General features: G+C 43.3%; 1 protein-coding gene across 1 annotated transcript in view; it reads left to right on the top strand.

The window, feature by feature from the left end:
- Positions 1-12,591: 12,591 nt before the first annotated feature.
- LOC124615650 (methyl farnesoate epoxidase-like) overlaps positions 12,592-20,407 on the top strand; it is a 143,277-nt gene continuing 135,461 nt past the window's right edge. The window contains exon 1 of the mRNA XM_047143663.1: positions 12,592-12,707. The gene's annotated coding sequence lies outside the window, so the exon portion shown is untranslated. The remainder of the gene's footprint in view (positions 12,708-20,407) is intronic.

Here is a 20,407-nt window from a genome sequence, read left to right as displayed (position 1 = left end):
ACTGTGGTTAGCGGTGTGGCTTAACAGTTTCTGATCACTTGTTCGGAACCAGATTATTGTTTTTGTTTTTCGTTCATCTACCCATATCGGTAGAAGATCGCTACACGAATGTTTCCAAATTCTTCAAATGGTTCTGAGCACTATGGGACTTAACATCTGAGCTCATCAGTCCCCTAAAACTTAGAACTACTTAAACCTAACTAACCTATGGACATCACACACATCCATGCCCGAGGCAGGATTCAAACCTGCGACCATAGCGGTCGCGCGGGTCCAGACTGAAGCGCCTAGAACCGCTCGGCCACTCCGGCCGGCGAATGTTTTTGTTGTGGATTGGCAAGAGAGCCAACCCACGATGAGAGGAAGCCGAAAGGCACGCGTTTTAGCTCACGCGGGCTGGCGTGTGGTCTGGAACAGGTCAAGGAAATGAGACTAGCAAAAAAGGACGTAACTGTGGAATACTTAACTTTAATCCATAAATGGTGAACATCGCTCTTGACGGTACATGTTTTACAGCATCAATAGTAACTGGTAATGGCGCCTTGCTAGGTCGTAGCAAATGACGTAGCTGAAGGCTATGCTAACTATCGTCTCGGCAAATGAGAGCGTATTTTGTCAGTGAACCATCGCTAGCAAAGTCGGCTGTACAACTGGGGCGAGTGCTAGGAAGTCTCTCTAGACCTGCCGTGTGGCGGAGCTCGGTCTGTAATCACTGATAGTGGCGACACGCGGGTCCGACGTATACTAACGGACCGCGGCCGATTTAAAGGCTACCACCTAGCAAGTGTGGTGTCTGGCGGTGACACCACAGTTTTCCAGTGTATATTGTAATAACTTTGTCCTTATTTGTCTGCTAATTGTCTGCCGGGTGAATGAATAAAAAAAAAAACAGTAAAAGAATGAGAAAATTATTTGAAATTGTTTTCGGTGAAATTCCTGTAGAGTATCTTGATTCGTAATCAATTGCAAGCGCCAGTTTTCGGAAAAGTAATCCGTTGTACGTGGTTTGTCGCGAAATTATTGCCAGTGCGTGAAATCTTCAGCAATGTTAACCACGTCTCTTTCCCAAGTGACATTCGTACGAAAAAATGTCACTGTGGTAACCACGCATTCGCGCGATGCTCACGGAGTTCGGATTTTCTACGTTTCGAAAGTTCCTACGAGCAGTATCATACAAGGGAACGCACTAAATCTTCCTGAAGAATAGACACAAGAATAAAACGTAAGAATCAGCATAAGAATTAATCTGAGGGTGATATATAAGACTATGAGAATTTAAAAAGGAAATACTGAACACTTATATATTATACAATAAATGTACGAGACTTATGAAACCCAGTTGCAGTTTCACAACTAATACAACACCCTTGTATCCGCTAATTGGATAAGAAAAATTTCTGTAGTAATCTTCTACGAACATGGGTAGAGGCTCGTAAATAAAATAAAATTAAATTAAATTTTTAAAAAATCATGTTTCAAACACGGGGCGAAAAAGTGTAAAGCCGCGACGGTAGCCACTGTTGCACCGCTTCTGCTCAACGACCTACTTGCTGAAAGGCATATAAGTTACAGCGAAAACTTTCGTAAGAAACGGTCGAGTATCTACGAATAAGCCGAGACACGTATTCGCTTATTTTGTCCCCTCTACCACGGAAGTTTCCGTGCGTGAATTTCGTCGACAGTACGATACTACATGTTGTACAGAGTTAGGGACGTATGGATCTCGCACTGTACAATACCGTTGTCCTCCAAGATCACGAGATCTGACGGTAGACGATTCTTTTGTCGGTGTTGGTCAAAGACTACGTCTGTGTCCTTCCTGTGAAATAAGACATCACCTGCAGCAGTGGATCAACTGCAGACAAGCGAATGTATGAGACGATTTCGATATAATGTCGTCTGGATGTGTCGTGCGCGCTGTGGAGGGCGCAGTTAACGTTTGTGAAAGGTCAATGAAAACTTTTATCCTAATCATAATTGCAAGAAGTTACCTAAGGTTGCAAGTGAATGCGTGTAAAAGATTCAGGGGTTGGACCAAAATGTGGAAACACCGCAAGAAACGCATGCTTGGACATAAATACAGATTATAGCCAAGCCTGCAGGTGGGGCTGTTGTGTTTTGACCACGAACGGCACCAGTGCAATGTCCTCCATACGTAGCAAGTGTCAGAACAGTGTCCTGTATAGTTGTGATGTATTATGTCAGAGCTAAGTGAAGCCGAACGTGGGCAAATCGTTGGTGCTCGTAAGGTGAGTTCTTCGGTAAACAAAGGTAGCCAAAGCATTCAGTGTTTCAAGGACACTGTATCAATGATTGATACCCGATACAGGGAATGCGGGAAAACATCATTCACTAAGTCACGCGCGGACAAAAGTGTGTATTGAATGATCGTGACAAACGCTCGTTGAAGAGGACAGTGACGGGGAATAAGAGGGCGTCGGCTTCAAGAGCCACTGTAGAACTGAATGTCACACTCGCGAACCCTGTCAGCACCAAAACGACACGAACGGAGCTCCATAAGCTGGGAATTGTAGACCGAACAGCAATTCCAAACACTTGGAACAGGAAAATGTGGTGCAGAAGCCGTATAACTTGGACTACGAAGCATTGGAAGAAAGTCATTTCGTCGGATGGGTCTTGTATCAAATTTGCGTCCCAAGGCGGGGGTTCGGTGGTGATTTGGGCAGCTGTATCGCCGTACTCGGTGGGTCCGGTGGTTACTCGGTAAGGTCGCATTACTACTAGAGCCGATCAGGTCCATCCCATGGTACAATGTTTGTTTGAAATACGGAGAGGAAAACGGAGGTTTAAAGGGACATGGATGTCATGGCCTATAATTTTTACTAGTATTTTGGAATTTAATAACTCACAAACTTTAATAGATATTGGAATGAAACTCTAACTACTTCTATGTGAAAAAAATTATAAAGCTGTGGAATGCGTAATGGAGTGAATATTGATTTTTATCTTACGTACTGAATTACGTGTATTTTTTATTTTAGGTGCACTATACTTCCACACTATTCAAAACAAAGGTTCAAAACAAATTTTATTCTTTTAATTACTAACTCGTTGAAACAGTGAAACAAAAATATTTACCAATTTGTTTTTCTCTGTATCTGAAAAAAATTGTTTTTTGGAAGTCACTTTTTTTTCTCGTAATACTTTAAGAACATATGACACACTCCAAAATATTATATACATTTTTGAATAATTTGGTTCACTGTATAGGCAAGCATTATACACTCATGCTCATAAATTAAGGATAATTGCAGAATGTGGTGGCACACAACGTGGCACTACACAAAACTGGCGATAATAGCATAGGCACATAGGGAACACACACGACACAGATCTGTAAGTCCACAGTTTTGGTGATAAGTTGAGAAAACGGTCCCGAAACACATGTGCTTGCTACAAAACGCCACTATTTCCTGCACATGTACCCCAACATCAATATGGGATATGATCACCATGCACACGTACACAGGCCGCACAACGGGTTGGCATACTCTGGATCAGGTGGTCGAGCAGCTGCTGGGGTATAGCCTCCCATTCTTGCACCAGCGCCCGTCGAAGCTCCTGAAGTGCCCTAGGGGTTTGAAGACGTGCAGCGATACGTCGATCGAGAGTATTCCAGACGTGCTCGATGGGGTTTAGGTCTGGAGAACAGGCAGGCAACTCCATTGGCCTGATATCTTCTGTTTCGAGGTATTCCTCCACGATGGCAGCTCGGTGGGGCCATTGGTTGGTTGTTTTGGGGAAGGAGACCAGACAGCGAGGTCATCGGTCTCATCGGATTAGGGAAGGACGGGGAAGGAAGTCGGCCATGCCCTTTGAAAGGAAACATCCCGGCATTTGCCTGGAGCGATTTAGGGAAATCATGGAAAACCTAAATCAGGATGGCCGGACGCGGGATTGAACCGTCGTCCTCCCGAGGTGGGGCCGTGCATTATCATCCATCACGAGAAAGGTGGGACACTGCACCCCTGAAAAGGCAGACATACTGATGGAAAATGATGTGCCGATACACCTGACGTGTTACAGTTCCTCCGTCAAAGACATGCTGGGGTGTACGTGCACCAATTATAATCCCACCCCACACCTCCATACAGGTCCCTTACAAGGACATTAAAGGGTTAGTACCTGGTTCCTGGTTCAAGTCAAATGAAAACCCGGCGAGAATCACTGTTCAGACTATACCTGGACTCGTCCGTGAACATAACCTGGGACCACTGTTCCAATGACCATGTACTGTGTTCTTGACACCAGGCTTTACGGGCTCACCTGTGACCAGGAGTCAGTGGAATGCACCTTGTAGGTCTCCGGGTGAATAAACCATGTCTGTTCAGTCGTCTGTAGACTGTGTGTCTGGAGACAACTGTTCCAGTGGCTGCAGTAAGGTCCCGAGCAAGGCTACCTGCAGTACTCCGTAGCCGTCTGCGAGCGCTGATGAGATATCGGTCTTCTTGTGTTGTTGTACACTGTGGACGTCCCGTACTGTAGCGCCTGGACATGTTTTCTGCCTGCTGGAATCGTTGCCATAATCTTGGTATCACACTTTGTGGCACACGGAGGGCCCATGCTACGACCTGCTGTATTTGGCCAGCCTCCAGCCGCCCTAGTATTCTACCTCTAATAACGTCATCAATATGTGTTCTGTGAGCCATTTTCAACACACAGTCACATTAGCACGTCTGAAAACGTCTGCACACTTACTCGCTGCACTGTACTCTGACATGCACCAACACACCTCTGCGTATGTGGACTGCTGCCAGCGCCACCGTGCGACGACCGCAGGCCAAATGCACCGCATGGTCATACCCTGAGGTGATTTAAATCCGCAAACCACCAACCAGAGCGTTGTTTCACCATGTATCAGCATTATCCTTAATTTATGAGCATGAGTGTATTATGATTCTTTTAGAATTTTGTTTCTGTGGCTCTAATATTTTATGAGATAAAGGTACCCAACCATGCAAAAACGTTGATTCGCGAAATTGAGGCTAAAGATCTGCATGTCATTTTCTTCTCAATTTTAACATGTCAAAACAGTCCAGGTTGGTTGGTTGGTTGTTTTGGGGAAGCAGACCAGACAGCGAGGTCATCGGTCTCATCGGATTAGGGAAGGATGAGGAAGGAAGTCGGCCGTGCCCTTTCAGAGGAACCATCCCGGCATTTACCTGGAGTGATTTAGGGTAATCACGGAAAACCTAAATCAGGATGGCCGGACGCGGGATTGAACCGTCGTCCTCCCGAATGCGAGTCCAGTGTCTAACCACTGCGCAAAACAGTCCAGCTCCATTATCTTGTTGATTCGGAGTATCCTCTTCATCTCTTCAGTTTTCTTTCTTTTCTTTGTTATTCTGGCTTCCTGTGTCATGGTTTCATAATTTTTTTTTCAGCTTAACGGCACGTTGCCTGTCCACTGATAACAGTCCACTTTTCATGTTGTCCCCAGTTTTGATGCCTAAACTGCTCATGGTTTTTAATCTGTTTGGTACTCCGTTACTAAAACATATCATGACGTCCATCACACTTATCTGAAGAGCTGATATGCCTACAAAAACACGAACGCACGGAAAAAAAATATAAGTAAACGCAAGTAATCTACTTGTATCGACAGAAAGATTGGTCTCAATAAATCCCTGCTCGTAGTACAGTCGATATGTACTTCAGCGATATAACAAAAACGAGTTGCTATGGAAACAGCGGCGCGAAAATAAAAAAAAAAGACACTGTAGGCAAGGTTTTGTATTTGACGGTAGTGTGACAGTTAGAGATTCCGCGCCGTATCTGCTTTATAAAGCTATTTAAACTTGAAAATGGTGAAGTATTATACATGAAGTATGTAATTTTAGAATCAGGAAGAATCACAGAATTTTTTTAAATAAAAAATTCCGTGTTTTGAGTCGTCATAATGTCCAGGCCCCCTTAACGTCATATTGACGACGAGATCGTTGGTATTTGACGGCGTCCTTCCAATGGTATCAACCTTGAGCGATTTTGGGGAACAACGGAAAACCTAAATCTGGATGGTCGGGAGAGAATTTGAACCGCCGACCTCCCGAATGCAAATCCAGTATTTCGCAACTGCGGTACCTCGCTCGGTGATCCCTGGAAGTGCCAGCACAGAGAACTGTGCCGTCTCCTTCGTTTTTGTGCGTATTAATCACGCCTGTTATTTCTTAGGAGCGTGTCTCATCCGATAAGGAGAACAGCACGAGAGCGGTACAGTCTTCTATTATTTAGCTCTTCGAATGAATTCGTCACTGTAGGGTAAAGTTCCTTAGCCTGCGCGTATTCGCTATGAAACACACAGCTTCGGAAGGAGCTGTACCGAAATCATAATTAGTTTTCAGAATATTCTGTTACTATTTTCGAACCTTTCAAATTAAAATGCTCTTTCGTAATTGTGAGCACGTTAGTTTCTCACAAGTTAAACGAGAGTGCGGTCAAACCCAGAATCTTGAATGAAAACTGCCGACTAGCTCGTAAATGCAACCAGAGACAGTAACTGTCGTTCGCAGAAACAGTTAACTTTGTTTATAAACTAAATTTCTTTTTATGTAACTATCTTCCCAATACCTTTCTTTCGATAAATCGGGGAGGAAATTGCATTTTCCTTTAAAACAGTTATATTTTTCCCTTTTCACAATGCAGGAACCTAACAAAAAGAGAGACGAAGCTAAGCAGCCGGAAGAACTGAACAAAAAAGTGGTTCAAATGGCTCTGAGCACTATGGGACTTAACATCTGAGGTCACCAGTCCCCTAGAACTTAGAACTACTTAAACCTAACTAACCTAAGGACATCACACACATCCATGCCCGAGGCAGGATTCGATGGTTCAAATGGTTCAAATGGCTCTGAGCACTATGGGACTCAACTGCTGAGGTCATTAGTCCCCTAGAACTTAGAACTAGTTAAACCTAACTAACCTAAGGACATCACAAACATCCATGCCCGAGGCAGGATTCGAACCTGCGACCGTAGCGGTCTTGCGGTTCCAGACTGCAGCGCCTTTAACCGCACGGCCACTTCGGCCGGCGCAGGATTCGAACCTGCGACCGTAGCGGTCGCGCCGTTCCAGACTGAAGCGCCTAGAACCGTTCGGCCACACCGAGAACTGGACAGCAGTGAAACAAGGCGATATATGGTGTTTCCTTGAGAGCGTGCAAAATTTTTTAACAGGACACAAGGGATGTTCCACTCAACAATTTGGGGTAGGGAACCTGGGGTCGGAGAAGCCAGCTTAAGGAGGCAATACGAATAAAATCACATTATGGAGTCTTTTTTTTATTTACAGTAGTTGCAGTAAACTGCAAGTACCATTACTGACACAGTGAACCTGCCGTTTGTACTGCGTCTTGCAAAATGTGCTGAAACTGACGGCCATCAACCTCAATGCATGCATGACATCGGCGAACAAGATTCTGACGCACCATGACAAATATCCCTGGTGTATTTCGAATCGTATCTCAGGCAGTTACAATTTTGTGAACTAATTCCATCTCCATATCCACTGGGGTCTCACAGACAAGTGACTTTAGAGATCCCCATTGAAAATAATCAAGGAGATACATATACCGAAAAACAATACACAACAGGTAGCTTCATCTGCCTTATACTACTTTATTCTTGGTTCTTTCGACCTTTTCAATCTCAGTATTATTTAAATACACTGAAGAGCCAAAGAAACTGGTACACCTACCTAATATCGTCTAGGGCCCCCGCAAGCACGCAGAAGTGCCGCAACATGGCTAATGTCTGAAGTAGTGCTGGAGGGAACTGACACCAAGAACCCTGCAGAACGGTCTATAAGTCCGTAAGAGCACGAGGGAGTGGAGATCTCTTCTGGACAGCACGTTGCAAGGCATCCCAGATATGCTCAATAATGTTCACGTCTGGGGTGTTTGGTGGCCAGCGAAAGTGTCTAGCTCAGTAGTTTAAAGTCTGCAGCAATTCGTATTATCCTGCTGGAATTTCCCAAGTCTTTCGGAATGCACAATGGACATGAATGGGCGCATGTGCTCAGACAGGATTCTTAAGTACGTGTCACCTATCCGAGTCGTATCTAGACGTATCAGGGGTCCCATATCATTCCAACTGTACACGCCCCACATCATTGCAGGACCTCCACCAGCTTGAACAGTCCCCTGCTGGCGTGGAGGGTCCATAGCTTCATAAGGTTGTCTCCATACCCATACACGACCATACGCTCGGTACAATTTGAAACGAGACTCACCCGACCAGCAACTTGTTTCCAATCATCAACGGTCCAATGTCGGTGTTGAAGGGTTCTGGCGAGGCGTAAAGCTTTGTGTCGTGCAGTCATCAAGGGTACACGAGCGAGCCTTCGGCTTGGAAAGCACAAATCGATGATGTTACGTTGAATGGTTCGCACGCTGACATTCGTCGATGGCCCAGCACTGATATCTGGAGCAGTTTGCGGAAAGGTTGCGCTTCTGTCACGTTGAACGATTCTCTTCAGTCATCCTTGGCCCCGTTCTTGCAGGATCTATTTCCGGCCGCAGCGGTGTCGGAGCTTTGATGTTTCACCGGATTCCTGATATTCACGTTACACTCGTGAGACGGTCGTACGAGAAAATCCCCGCTTCATCGCTACCTTGGAGATGCTGTGTCACACCCACTCGCATGCCGGCCATGCTGGCCATGGTAACACCAAGTTCAAACTCGCTTAAATCTTGCTAACCTGCGATAGTAGCAACAGCAACCGATCTAACAACTGCGACAGACACTTGTTGTGTTACACAGGCCTTGCCGACCTCAGCGCCGTATTCTGCCTGTTTACATATCTTTGTATTTGAATACGCATGCCTATAGCAGTTTCTTTGGCGCTTCAATATATACAGGGTGGTCCATTGATCGTGACCGGGCGAAATATCTCACGAAATAAGCGTCAAACGAAAAAACTACAAAGAACGAAACTCGTCTAGCTTGAAGGGGGAAACGCGATGACGCTATGGTTGGCCCGCTAGATTGAGCTGCCATAGGTCAAACGGATATCAACTGCGTTTTTTTAAATAGGAACCCACATTTTTATTACATATTCGTGTAGTACGTAAAGAAATATCAATTTTTGAGTTTGACCACTTTTTTCGCTTTGTGATAGATGGCGCTGTAATAGACACGAACATATCGCTCACAATTTTAGACGAACAGTTGGTAACAGGTAGGTTTTTTAAATTAAAATACAGAACGTAGGTACGTCTGAACATTTTATTTCGGTTGTTCCAATGTGATACATGTACCTTTGTGAACCTATCATTTCTGAGAAAGCATGCTGTTACAGCGTGATTACCTGTAAATACCACATTAACGCAGTAAATGCTCAAAATGATGACCGCCAACCTCAATGCATTTGGCAATACGTGTAACGACATTCCTCTCAACAGCGAGTAGTTCGCCTTCCGTAATGTTCTCACATGCGTTGACAATGCGCTGACGCATGTTGTCAGGCGTTGTCGGTGGATCACGATAGCAAATATCCTTCAAATGGCTCTGAGCACTATGCGACTTAACATCTGTGGTCATCAGTCCCCTAGAACTTAGAACTACTTAAACCTAACTAACCTAAGGACTTTACACACATCCATGCCCGAGGCAGGATTCGAACCTGCGACCGTAGCGGTCACGCGGTTCCAGACTGAAGCACCTAGAACCGCACGGGCACACCGGCCGGCAAATATCCTTCAACTTTACCCACAGAAAGAAATCCGGGAACGTCAGATGCGGTGAACGTGCGGGACATGGTACGGTGCTTCGACGACCAATCCACCTGTCATGAAATATGCTATTCAATACCGCTTCAACAGCACGCGAGATATGTGCCGGACATCCATCATGTTGGAAGTACATCGCCATTCTGTCCTGCAGTGAAACATCTTGTAGTAACATCAGTAGAAAATTACGTAGGAAATCAGCATACATTGCACCATTTAGATTGCCATCGATAAAATGGGGACAATTATACTTCCTCCCATAATGCCGCACCATTATTAACCTGCCAAGGTCGCTGGTGTTCCACTTGTCGCCGCCATCGCGGATTTTCCGTCGCCCAATAGTGCATATTATGCCGGTTTACGTTAGCGCTGTTGGTGAATGACACACTTTGTCGCTAAATAGAGCGCGTGCAAAAAATCTGCCATCATCCCGTAATTTCTCTTGTGCCCAGTGGCAGAACTGTACACGATGTTCAAAGTCGTCGCCATGCAATTCCTGGTGCATAGAAATATGGTACGTGTGCAATCGATGTTGATGTAACATTCTCAACACCGACGTTTTTGAGATTCCCGATTCTCGCGCAGTTTGTCTGCTACTGATTTACGGATTAGCCGCGACAGCAGCTAAAACACCTACTTGGGCATCATCAGTTGTTGCAGGCCGTGGTTAACGTTTCGCATGTGGCTGAACACTTCCTGTTTCCTTAAATAACGTAACCATCGGGCGAACGGTCCGGACACTTGGATGATGTCGTCCAGGATACCGAGCAGCATACATAGCATACGCCCGTCAGGTATTTTGATCACAATAGCCATACATCAACACGATATCGACCTTTTCCGCAATTGGTAAACGGTCCATTTTAACACGGGTAATGTATCACGAAGCAAATACCGTCCGTACTGGCGGAATGTTACGTGACGCCACGTACTTATACGTTTGTGACTATTACAGCGCCACCTGTCACAAAGCGAAAAAAGTGGTCCAACTAAAACATTCATATTTCTTTACGTACTACAAGAACATGTAATAAAAATGAGGATTCCTATTTAAAATAAAAGCAGTTGATATCTGTTTGACCTATGGCAGCGCCATCTAGTGGGCTAACCATAGCGCCATCTGGTTTCCCCGTTGAAGCCAGACGAGTTTCGTACTTTGTAGTTTTTTCGTGTGATACTTATTTCGTGAGATATTTGGCCCGGTCACTATCAATGGACCAACCTGTATATGAAACTACCAGTTTATCTGCCTTATACTTCATTATTCTTAGTTCTTTTGACCTTTTCGATATTTTAAGTATATATGTACTTTTAAAATACAGGGTGATTCAAAAAGAATACCACAACTTTAGGAATTTAAAACTCTGCAACCACAAAAGGCAGAGCTAAGCACTATCTGTCGGCGAATTAAGGGAGCTATAAAGTTTCATTTAGTTGTACATTTGTTCGCTTGAGGCGCTGTTGACTAGGCGTCAGCGTCAGTTGATGCTAAGATGGCGACCTCTCAACAGAAAGCTCTTTGTGTTTTGAGTACGGCAGAAGTGAATCGACGACAGTTGTTCAGCGTGCATTTCGAACGAAGTATGGTGTTAAACCTCCTGATAGGTGGTGTATTAAACGTTGGTATAAACAGTTTACAGAGAATGGGTGTTTGTGCAAAGGGAAAAGTTCTGGACGTCCGAGAACGAGTGATGAAAATGTAGCACGCATCCAGCAAGCATTTGTTCGCAGCCCAAGAAAATCGACTCGCAAAGCTAGCAGAGAGCTGCAAATTCCACAATCAACTGTATGGAGAGTCCTACGAAAAAGGTTAGTTATGAAACCTTATCGTCTGAAATTGGTTCAAGCACTGTCTGCAGCTGATAATATTAAAAGAATCGATTTCTGTGATTTTATCCTTGCTCAAATGGAAACAGATGAATCTTTCGTTTCAAAGTTTATGTTTAGTGATGAAGCAACTTTCCACACTAACGGGAAAGTCAACCGTCACAATGTCTGTATATGGGGCACCGAGAATCCGCGGGAAACAACTCAGTATGAACGTGACTCGCCTAAGGTGAACGTTTTCTGTGCCATTTCAGCCAATAAAGTTTTTGGTCCCTTTTTCTTCGAAGGTGCTACTGTAACTGGACTACAGTATCTGGAGATGTTAGAGAATTGGCTGTTCCCTCAGCTCGAACAAGAAGTACAACAATTCATATTTCAGCAGGATGGAGCGCCACCACATTGGCACTTATCTGTCCGTAACTACCTGAACGTCAACTACCCGAGGCGATGGATCGGCCGCCAGGCAGCCCGTGACAGAGCACTTCATCACTGGCCTCCAAGAAGCCCTGATCTTACCCCCTGCGATTTTTTCTTATGGGGGTATGTTAAGGATATGGTGTTTCGGCCACCTCTCCCAGCCACCATTGATGATTTGAAACGAGAAATAACAGCAGCTATCCAAACTGTTACGCCTGATACGCTACAGAGAGTGTGGAACGAGTTGGAGTATCGGGTTGATATTGCTCGAGTGTCTGGAGGGGGCCATATTGAACATCTCTGAACTTGTTTTTGAGTGAAAAAAAACCTTTTTAAATACTCTTTGTAATGATGTATAACAGAAGGTTATATTATGTTTTATTCATTAAATACACATTTTTAAAGTTGTGGTATTCTTTTTGAATCACCCTGTATTATTTCCTTATGCTTGTTAATCGTCAATAATCTTAGCACCTCATCTTCCATCTAAATAAAAGACTGGTTACAGTACGTCAGTTGCAACGCTAGTAAGCGAATGTGCGCGGAGAGCAGCTGCTGTAGATGCGACGGTCACGGCCTAGCGCACGCGAGTCTGCCGAGTCACAGCACTGTGCCGTGAGGGAGGTCGCGTCCAAAGCGTGCGTGCTCGTCTCGCCAGTAGCAGAGCGGCCGGCTTGCAGAACACAACGGCTGGCGACGGCGCGGCCGGCTCGCAGATGTGAGTAAGCGCAACATCTTGTTTCTGAACACTTCAGCTCGCATCAAAAGCCTCGAATGCACTAAGACTTTCATTCGTTTCACGGTACCGGTTACTTTACCAAACGCTGCACATGTAACGTGTTTCATGTACGAGTACTGTACGTATCCGTCTTTACTGGACGTGCTGAATCATCAAAAACGACGACGTGAGGGAAAGGTGCGGAGGTGTAGAATGGGGAGGGGCGGCGAAAGGAAAGGGGAAGAGAGAAGCTGTAAGGGGCTACAGCAAAGTGCTTTACATCGAGTGTGTTTTGACGCTGTGATATCTCAATCTAATCGCCAGCAATGAAGACTGCGTAGCGCACTATGAATGTGCCTCCCTGTCTTGTGTCTTGTGATGCTGCGGTTGTGACGTCGCTTCTACCAGCTTGACAGAAACGCTGTCTTTGTATGTTGGAGACTTTTTTATTTGCACTCTATGGGATAGGTGTGGGGGTTGTGTAGTCCCCCTATTGCGACTATTTTTGTCCTATATTATTTCCACCCTATCTTACCATTCAACACTTTTTCCCTTTTTCTTCCATCACACATATGAAGCTGTGCCACATTTTGTGAATGTTGAACATAGCATGTGGTGCCCCAAAACGGGGAATGATGGTTGTTAAATTATTAGCGAACTGTACCACTCTTACGTAACGCACGCACAACATAGCGTCCTCTCTTTTGGTTTCTAAAGACATTCGCCAGTATAAAGTGGTCGTCAGTTTGTTAAGAGTATAGGGTAAAAGCTGTGGGACTCATATTTTCATTTATCTGTATCACTTATTATTAAATTTAAGAAACAGTCTGTACTGGTCACATAAACGTGTTAAGTTTACTCATCATTCCGTTTGTTAAATATTTGTGGTGACAAAGGTTGACCGCATGAGCTTCCAGTTCTTTAAATAGGCATTTTTTTATTTCTCTTTGTACAATTATGTATTCAATGCAACCACGTGTTCTCGATGGAGAAATAGAGTACAAACTCGGGAGGCCGAATAAAACAAACAACAAAACACGGGAAAACTTTGAAAAAAGTGCAGTAGAAATGTTCGACTAATGCTTCAATCAGGAACTTAGGCCACAGCAGCGAACAGCTAACTAGCACAAGGCGAGGCCCCATCATAGAAACCTGTAAATGCCAATCTGACGAAACAGGTAAATGGTTAAATGTGAATAAATTTTTTATGCCAAACTTGTGGCTGGCTTCTGCATTTATGTCAGTGTTCTTCTAAAATGCTAAACCGATCTTTCATTTTCTTCCAGGGGTGTGGTTGTGTAGTAAATATTTACATTGGGATTGATTATCTCAGTTAATTTATTGCATTGTACTACTTTTTCGCGTTCTTCAGAATAGCTATTTTCAATGTGTCATTCCTTAAGACCTCACGCATGTTTCTGATTTTCGCCCAAGGGGCGATTTCAACAGTCATCTTGGGACTTTGTTGTGGATCGGTTGGAGTCCGATTATGACGGTGAGGCTGTTTCCCATCCTGTGCAGCCATTAACTATTGCCGGGAAGACTGCGGATCTGCATAGTCGCCATTTGGTTTTTGTTTCTGATTCGGAACTAACAAAGAAGGGAGCCAGTGCTTTCACCATCCGTAGAAAAATAATTATTTTCGCAGTAATATCAGCCTTGAAGAAAATTTGTCCATTTAATACGATCCTGGGGCATTTAAAATTTGTTGATCATGGGATGTTTCTGTAGCTGATTCTGATGTTGCCACAAATGTGTGGCGACTTTTTTGAGAAGTACATAGTTTCAGTTTTTTTTTCACTGTTGAGTGACACTTTGTTTCTTCTACACTAATTTGCGACGAAGTTCATTTGTTAAGCAGTTTTTGTTGCTTGTATGCCTCACTGTACCATGCGCATATTCTGCTAGTTGTTCTCCTTGTTGCTTTGGGATGATCAAAATGATAGCTGACGGTACTGACACTTGAGGAGAACTGTTTCTATTTTGGTTGTCTCTGACTTCTTCACGTTTGTGGATCAACGATTCTTCCGTTGTGTACAAACTATCATCTAGTATGTAGTCCGCTATCTTCATCTGTGCAACTTATATTCATAATCCCTACACAGTTTGTCGAAGGGCTAGTCCCAATCCATCAAGACCGGCGCTGCCATTTTTGATGCGCTGATATTTTTTGTTGTGTTTTACACTAAACGTAGAGCTTGCATTTCTTCTTATAATTTCGTTTTAAACTCGAACTATCCTAGTTTAAGTTAAAGACTTTGGTGTGACTTGTAGGATTCGATCCCACTTCGATTGTTGGCCTGGCTTCAAATCTAGGGATGAATAAAACTACTACTACTACAAGCAAAGACGAATCACTGAAACATTGAAACATACCAACGAAATAATAATTAGGTCGAAACTGGCTGACAAGCTGATACTGGAATGCCAACAGTTTTTATAATAAGGAACAATGAATAAATAAAACAACACTGAGATGCCGATAAACTAACTGATACTTTTGTTTCTGTAAGTGCACCATAATGGAAACCATTAATCTAAAGTAGGGCTAAAGAATAACAAGAATATGTCTCCAGTAATTATTTACCTATCATAAAGTTTTATGTACAGTGTCACTAAGTATATTGCAAGTTTTTAACTTAACATCTGCTTCGGTTTTTTAAGCATTTATTAGCCGCTGAATAGAAGATAATCCTCCTAATTCTCAGTTATAACTTTTTTGAGCGAAACAGATACCAGTTTGTCCTGCAGGGGAATGCTGATGTCAAGTAGTTGCAGAAGACGAAATTGCGAATCAGGTGTACCGCCAAAAATCTGAATGTTGTTCTTGATTAATGGATTTTTAATTCAGAAATTTATAGTGCGACGAAAGAAACATAAGCGGATAATTATTTGTTATTATTCAATACCTTGACCAAAAACACTTAATGATTACAATGACAAGAAACTAAAGGATTTTTGGTAGCGAGAAATATGTCTGGCATTATAAAAGACAACTTACCGAATTTTTTTTAAGAATGGTTGCCTTTCCCTCCGGAGATGATGTTTTCATTTCTGAACAATGCGAAGACTTCACCACATCAGAAGGAGTAATGGCTATTTTTAAATGAGCCTTGTATTTAAAAAAAAAGTCTGTGCTTTTTGTTGTGTCTATGCAAGACAGCCTAGACACAATGAGAGGAAGCCGAAAGGCACGCGCTTAATCTCACGCAGGCTGGCGTGAGGTCTGAAACAGGATACGTAATGAATGCTATAAAGAAAAGTACGTAGCTTCTGGAATACTTAACTTTAATCCATAATTGTAGAACATCGCTCTTGATGGTACATGCATCGTAATATTAATTAGCGATTGAATACGGCGCCTTGCTAGGTCGTAGCAAATGTAGCTGAAGGCTATGCTAACTATCGTCTCGGCTAATGAGAGCGTAATTGTCAGTAATCCATCTCAGGCAAAGTCGGCTGTACAACTGGGGCGAGTGCTAGTACGTCTCTGTAAACCTGCCGTGTGGTGGCGCTCGGTCTGCTATCACTGACAGTGGCGACACGCGGGTCCGACGTATACTAATGGACCGCGGCCGATTTAAATACTTCCACCTAGCAAGTGTGGTGTCTGGCGGTGACACCACACTTTTATTCTAAGTTAACGGCTTTCTAATAATTCGGCACCACTCACGAACCTGGATGTGAAACTATTAAGAGACCCCAACATCATAGAAATCAAGTTTTTATTCACATACGGTTGAAGACCCTGCACGATTAAGGGCAACTATGGTTAGATACTAATTTTTAGCATTTTCAAGCCATGATCGCTTTGTAGTAATTCCCTGCTTTCAGGTGGTACACTTATTGCCAGAACAGATACATAACATCGTATTGCATCCTAAAGTGGACACATAAAAGAACATGAACGGTGAGTCTTCGTATAACAGAAGTTAGCGACACAATTCACAATAATAACGCTATTATTTACATGCAGGAATGTGCATGCATGACAGGATGAATTAACGCAAATGTCTACTAGTAAATAAACTCACATGACTTCCATTTAACGAGACAACGAAGCTATTACAGGGACACGTACGAAGGCAAACTGGTCTCTGCGTCAAGTCCTTGAGAGCGCAAAAAAAAGTCGGTTCATAACTTGCCGCGATTGACTGGTCAGTTGAAAAAACGCTCTTCTAGCAATACAATTGTCTGCAGGTGTGCAGTTCTGAAGCTGTGAGCTTGTAAGAGGTCATATGAGATTCTGTGTCCTATGATGGATCGTGTTCTGTTAAACAGATTTTGTAAAAAAAACTGTCTTTTGTGCTTATAAAGCACCTCTAACATCTGTAGCCTAATGACGTATGGGTCACGCAAGGATATGCGTATAATACACTGACGAACCAAATCATTATGACAATCTATTTAATAGCTTTTTGGTCTGTCGTTGAAGCGATTCTGCGTGACACGGATTCGAAAAGTCATTGGTATGTTTCTGAAGCTATGAGGTGTGATCAAAAAGTAACTGGAAGTTTTGTTTTTTGTACAGTATCTTTATTTATTCATCAACATCAACTTTGACCCCTTCAATCTTCCTCAGATATAATACAATTAGACGATTGCGTTTTGCAATCTTGGAAGCACTTCTGGAACTTAATTTTCGTGATGGTATTTAGCTCTTTCAGCGATTCTGTTTTTATCTCACAAATGGTGGCAGAACGGCGTCCTTTCATGGTTCTCTTTAGCCTCGTGTATACGGACATTAGGAAAAGTCCCAACAAGCTACGACAAAAATTTAAAACCAATGATGATAATCATTAGCGCGGCCGCTGTAAGCGCCAATAAAGATATATTTTGCTACGCCGGAAAGCAGATAACAAATGATAAAAAATTCCATTCAATTTTTTTTTGTTAATAGAGAGACTCTGTCTTTAGTTCTCGAGTGGAAAAGACGCATTTTTGTAAGATGTGTGTGGTAGTTATCGTGTTGTTTGAATAATAATTATTATTTGTGCAAAACCACGAAAGTTTTCTTCCGCGCATCATCTCAATGTCAGGTCCACAAGCGGCCTGCATTAGGAAGAAAAAGCCCGATTAAGAACTCGATCAGCAGATAAATATTCAAGGCGGAAGAAGATGAATATAACCAAGTACATCAGAACTAAGTTCACGTTAAAACGGACTCAGAGAAAAGAAACTATAAAAATCCAAAATTTGGGCATTAATTGAAAATAATTGAATTCTATTAATCTCTTTATTTATGTACACTTAATTATTATTGCTATTTAAATGTATATGTACATAAATTTGCACACTCGGGGATAGATAGAAGACTCAGGGGTCCATGTCCGGCCACTACTCTGGCTGAGCCAACATAACGGTTTTGTTTTTTTGCTAAAAAATCAGGAACAAGCATTGAGATAGGAGCGGGAGCATTAAAGTGATACAATTTTCACGTGTGGTTTTCCCATAAATCTAATAGTTTTCTTCAAACTGCCTCACGCAAACGGCACATAAGTTCCAGATAGTATTGCTTACTGACCGTACGACCGTAAAGCGAAAACTCGTAATGCACTGTCCTATTGTAGTCGAAGAAAACGGTGGGAAGAACCTTCCCATGTGACGGGAACTTGTCGATTTTTTTTAGGTTTTGGCTCTACAGGTAGTTTCCATTGGCACGACTGGGCCTTGACTTCGACGTCATAGCCGTGTACCCATGCTTCGTCACCTATTATAACTTTCTTTAGAAATTCTGTCTGCACGACGACGTTTTCGGTCGAAATCCACCAATTTCGGAACAAACTTTGCTGCTACACGTTTCATGACCAAACCATCCGGAAAAATTGCTTGGCGTGTGCAGAGAATATGGCAACATCTTCAGCAGCCTCTCTGATAGTGATTCGGAGATCTTTCGGGAACCATTTTCTTTTCCTTTTTCCACACTGTCGTCAACAATTGATACGTTAGAGCGTCCGTCTTCTCCATCCTCTTTGAAACGTTTATACCACTAGCAAACTCATGTCGTACTGATAGCGGATGGGCCAAAAAGCCACAGTCAACAATGCGAATACGCTGCTGCACTTTATTCCATTTCTCAAACAAAATTTAATGCAAATTATTTGAGCCATCTTCGCCGAAGGCTCGAAAACACATATAATCTTTTCGACTGTTACCAATAAACGAAAATATCCAAAACATGAAAATGCAGACATACCAGGTGTAGAAGTATGATACCAAAATTTGGATGCAATAATTACATATATGTTGTTTCAAAATGACAAACAATATTTTATACGTTTCTCCCACCTCTCCGGCAGGCTATGAATGCACCGCTAAAAAAACATTTCTTATTTTGAAGCGAACCAGTCAGCGAGCCACTTCCGTACATTTTCATACGAACTGAAGCGTTGTTCAGCGAGAACGTGTCCCAGTGATGCAAACAGATGATAATCGGACGGAGCCAAGTCTGGAGGATAAGCCGCACGCCCAAGTATTTCCCAACTGAACGCCTCGTTCGTTTCCCTGACCCATTTTGCTGTGTGTGATGGATCGTTATCGTGGAGCAGTATGACTCTGTGTTGCCTTTTTCCATATTCTGGCGGTTTTTCACGTAATGCTCGATTTAAATCGATCATTTGCTGTTGGTAGCGATCAGTGATTCAGTTGTTCCGCGAGTTCCTGTTGAATTTGAATATAATCTTCATCCAGAAATGCCTGCAATTCGTTGTCTTCGAATTATTTCGGTGGTTTCCCGCGCTTGTCGTTTCTCACGTCAAAATCACCACTTTTGAATTTTTGGAACCACTCGAAACACTGTGTTTTCCCAAGAGCATGTTCGCCGAAAGCTTCGACAAACATTCGATGCGATTCTGTAGCAGTTTTCTTCAAATGATAACAGAAAACAAATGCCGTCCGCAAATCGTAGTTCGTAGGCAGAAAATCTGACGTGTTTACGGGTTTGAAGCAGATAGCGATGTATGGGACTTTGGTTACTGTGTGTTGACGTTTGTCGTCAGCCGTTACAGTAAGCAGATGGCGCTGCAGATAAGGTCTCACGGGCCCTACACTGATGGCTCGTATCAACTATAGGGAAATTACGGCTTCATACTTGTACACCTGGTACATCGGGAACATGTGTACCAACAAGATAAAAAGAGTTTTGAAAATCGGATATATAAAGACCGCCAAATAAAAAAAAATTGATCACACCTCGGAAACCAGATGCTCACGCACGAATGTGACCTTGTGATACGGACAGTTATCGTGCTGGAAGACGCCAACGACATCAGGAAGACACGAAACACAAAGGGGTGCAGGTGCTCCGCAATAATGTTCACGTAGTCCATAGCTGTTGTTGGTATCTTCGATTGCTACCATAGGTGCCATGGAAGCCAAGGTGAATGCCCCTCACAGCATAGTACTGCCCCAATTGGTCTGTGTCCTTGGCTCGGTGCATGTTTCGAGAGCTGCTCGCCTGGATGACGGCGTATACCGAGATAAGACCAGGCGTCACTATCGTATTGATCCACGGTCCAATCTCTTAAGATTCCACGCCCATTGCAATCGTAACTGATGTCGTTGGGTCAACATGAGAACACGTAAGCGGTCGTTCTGCTGCTGAATATTCAACAAAGTGCTCCGAAATACTCGTGCCTGCACCAACTCCGTAGCAGGAATGGGAAAAAACGACCGGTTTAACTGACATCGGTATGTTAGTT

This window comes from Schistocerca americana, chromosome 5 (genome assembly GCF_021461395.2).
Source record: "Schistocerca americana isolate TAMUIC-IGC-003095 chromosome 5, iqSchAmer2.1, whole genome shotgun sequence".
NCBI classification, from domain to species: Eukaryota; Metazoa; Arthropoda; class Insecta; order Orthoptera; family Acrididae; genus Schistocerca; species Schistocerca americana.
Note: the sequence above shows the minus strand (reverse complement) of the source record. Positions and strands in the feature narration are given on the sequence as shown.